The 3,874-nt window shown below is 22.9% G+C and overlaps 1 protein-coding gene and 1 long non-coding RNA gene across 13 annotated transcripts in view; one reads left to right on the top strand and one right to left on the bottom strand.

The window, feature by feature from the left end:
- Positions 1 to 1,392, top strand: part of LOC126907318 (uncharacterized) — a 10,625-nt gene extending 9,233 nt beyond the window's left edge. Inside the window, exon 2 of the mRNA XM_050688507.1 lies at positions 1,376 to 1,392. The gene's annotated coding sequence lies outside the window, so the exon portion shown is untranslated. The remainder of the gene's footprint in view (positions 1 to 1,375) is intronic.
- The window catches only part of LOC126907325 (uncharacterized), a 9,116-nt gene extending 5,673 nt beyond the window's left edge, over positions 1 to 3,443 (bottom strand). For 2 of the 12 annotated variants that reach the window (XR_007704458.1, XR_007704464.1), the window contains exons 1-5: positions 3,116 to 3,441; positions 1,509 to 1,683; positions 1,012 to 1,243; positions 729 to 915; positions 327 to 549 (exon numbers count right to left, since the gene is read on the bottom strand). This is a non-coding gene — a long non-coding RNA (uncharacterized LOC126907325). The other 10 variants (XR_007704463.1, XR_007704466.1, XR_007704457.1 and 7 more) reach the window with 10 other exon arrangements.
- Between the last annotated feature and the right edge of the window lie 431 nt (positions 3,444 to 3,874).

Raw genomic sequence — 3,874 nt, 5'->3', positions numbered from 1 at the left:
TAAGTTCATTATTTTTAATTAATTTACTAAGCAACACCACTGCATCATACAATAAATTCCAACATGTCTCGTTGGAAGTTATTAATTAAACGCAAATATTTTGTTTGATTAAATTAGCTAACTTGGTCGAGCGCCCTTGTTTGTTCTGCAAAGCAGTTTTCTTGGCAAAAGTGATTCTGGACTGTTTTTTTTAAAGTAACATTAGACAAAGCTTTATAAGAGTCCTATACAGAAATTGTTAATTAAACAAATCAAATATTTAATCTAAAATGTTACTTTTTAAATATACAATGGATGGTTATATTCTTATATTAATTTTTATTTACCACTGTTGTTATCAAATTGTGTGTTTACAACATCGGTGATTTTGGGTAACATTTACATTTTTGAGTTATTTGGATAACAAATACTGAGAATTTAATCTTTATTATTTAGAATGCTAAAATTGATGACATCAATTTATTCTATTTCATCATCTTCTACTAAATTGTACACAAGCAACTGATTAGAAATTTCAGTTTTTTCATCATCAAGTACATGACCAATGTTCTAAAAAATATTATAAGGGTTAAATTCAAACTACTTAAATGAGAAATTAATTTTAATTCATGATTTTCCATTAATATAAATGAAAAAAATATTAATTTCAGATGTATGTTATATTAATTAAAAATATGAGCAATACCAACATAAATAATTTTATAGTTATTAATTTGAATAGATCTTACTCAAAACATTTTAGGAAATTAAAATGTTATATGTAGTACAATAACATAATTTATCTGAAATGTAAACTGTGTGTATACTTCATCTATTGCTTTAGCTAAGTTATTACATGTATGTGACTCTTCTAGTCTTCTTAGTGTTAGTAATAAATCCTCATTGATCCATGTGACTGTTATTCCAATGTACAATCTAAAAAAATTTATTACCTATAAAATATATAAATATACTACCTATAAAATCTGTTCATTAGGTACCTATACAAATAAAAAAAAACCTATTAATTACTTTTTAAAAATCTGTAGTCGCAACAATATGATAACATTTAAACATTTCAGATTTCATTTTGAAGGATAATTTATGAAAGTCTTTCTCAATACTTTTCATTAAAGTAGGCCGAGACATAAGTTTTCTGTTGGGGAAACCTCATTCAATTATATCCTTTAAAACAAGATTTACAATTATTCTAAATGGTAAATTAACACTTTAATTAATTGTTGCAGTAGTTGATCCAGGGTATCTGAAATCAAAATTATATTATATTGATAATAAAAAATAATAGTTTTTACAAAAACATATGATAAAAGTTTTTTGATTTAAGCTAATAAAATGGACAAATAATTTATTAATTTTATATATTATAAAATGTCAGTTTTGGAATTATTTCACCTAGAGTGCCAAAACATTAAATATGTGAGTACACCGACACATAAATTCATGTATTATGTAAGTAATTTTGATTAGGCCCCAACTTGATAAATTTAAATTACTATGCATATTCTTACTTTGATTAGTAAACCTTTTTTTCATCAAAAAATCCTCCAGAACTGGCAGATTTATCTGTTTTTCTTCAAGTTGTTTTGAAGCACTAACACTACTGTTTTTCAGTCATTACATATCTTTGAAATTTTTCTCCGCTCCAATATAATCAGTTGTTTTTAATATATTTGGATATTAGTTCTGAATACAGTTAAATAATAACTTTAAACGTTTTAATTAATATTTAAATTTTTAATTTAGTGTGACCTATTGGAATTTATTTTTTAAAATTTATAAAATCCAATAATAATTATAATAATAATTTCAATAATATAAACTCTAAGTTATAAAAGAAAATATTTAAAGCAACAAGTTTAAAAATATAATTAAACTAAACTATTTAACTTCACAGAAATGTAGTACTATAGGAAATTTTATGTTAGACCTAACATAAACTAAGTAAAAATTCTGATATCAAAACTTTCAAAGATTATAATGAAATTAAATTTTTTTCTTAATTTTATTTATATTATATATAATATAATAAATAACAATAATAATAATAATAATTTTAAAATTGGAGACCAAAAAAGTATTCTTTTTTGAAATTATTTTTTAATTTTTACACTATTATAGCTATTATAATAATGTATAATGAACTACCATCAGTGAGTATGCTTCTTAGTAAAAACACATAATAGTCATGACTATTATTATTAATATTATGTATACAATATATATACAATGCATTGTATATATATTTTTTTAAATAACCTTGTTCTAGTGAAAAATTTGAATTCAAACTTTAAATTAGGCACATAACTATTCTGTGATAAAAGATATTTTTTCTGCAAATTATCTAGTCATATAGATGAATGAGTAAAATCAAAGATTTATTTTATAAATAATAAATATTAGTTATTAGCTATTAAATAAAATTACCATACACTATAAATATGATTATGATTACAATGATTCAATATTTAATATGTAATATTTAAAAAAAACCATAATTTAAAGTTCAAAGGTTATCATGAAACACATGTATCACGTGAATTTTATTAAATTTTTAAAGCTGTTACTGTTGCTAAAAATCCTTATATTTTTTATTTCATTTGTTCAAAATATAAAAACTTAGTTTTATTTCCATTCATACTCATTCCATTCTTCTTTATTAGAAATATAATGTGAATTTTTTTAATTTATTAAGTAGCATAATCATGATCATAATCCTAAGTTTCTTAAGAAATTATTTGAATATACAACATATGTATTATTCATGACTCACTTTACGGTACATTTATTTTTAAGACCACCTAATTATTCTTCATCAAACTTTCAAATCCAATAAAGCATTTCTTTATTGTAAATATTGTTCAATAACATTATAAAAGTATAATATTAAATTAAAGAATGTTACGATTATTGTGAATATTTAGTAAAAAAAATTATAATAGGTATTTTGTTTGAAATTAAAATAAATTATTCTGTTGTCTCTTTTACGTCCATTAAATAATTTTAACATACAGCATATTTCACTGAAATTTATTTTATATTTATATAAGCTAATTCTAAAATTACTGAAAAATTCAATATGCTATTATACTTTAAAAATAATAATTAAATTACTTACTTTTGAGTTAAACGCGAAACAAATTATTAACAGGAAAGAGACAAGAAAGGCAGAAATGTGTTAGTTCTCTTGTTGATAAGAAAATAGTAACGTCCCAAAAGGAGCATTTATAGAAATGATATATTTGTTAACAATTTGCGGGAATAGCACACAAATCACAACTAAATTATATCACAATTAAAAAGGCGCGCATTAGAATTGCTTGTCAGTGATTAGCGGCATGTCTAATTATTCCGTCTTCTGCTCGCCAAATGAATTCGCACTAGTCTGAATAAAGTCATCATAGATCATTGTATTATTTAAAATGTTATTATTTTATTAATTTACTAATTAAAAATTAAATTCTTCTTATTTTCCTCGACTTAATCCCAACTACTTGGGGACGGCCACTTTTATCCTAAACTTTCACAATTAAATGTTAGATTGTTACATGAAATTATAAGTGTATATCAAAACTATTATTACCATTATAATGATTCTATTATACTTAAAATAAAATCAAGTAGTAGGTACAAATTGATCGTATGAACAGTACATAAACTGAAAGCCAGGTTACTGAGTGCTCTCTTGAAAATTAATAAATCCGAACGGTTTTATTTTAAACTTTGATCTGTTCGAGTACTTATAAAAAAAATACTGGGTTACTTATTAAACTCACTACTCCGCCATTTATAAACCGATGTCGAAAATTCTTTTTTATTTAAAAGGACATGCTTTTAAAATAGTCCCATAGAAAATTTATCAAATTCAGTTCAATGG

Source organism: Daktulosphaira vitifoliae, unplaced genomic scaffold, assembly GCF_025091365.1.
Source record: "Daktulosphaira vitifoliae isolate Bord-2020 unplaced genomic scaffold, ASM2509136v1 Scaffold_5, whole genome shotgun sequence".
Classification (NCBI taxonomy): Eukaryota; Metazoa; Arthropoda; class Insecta; order Hemiptera; family Phylloxeridae; genus Daktulosphaira; species Daktulosphaira vitifoliae.
The sequence above is the reverse complement of the archived record's forward strand: the minus strand, read 5'-3'. Positions and strand labels throughout refer to the sequence as shown.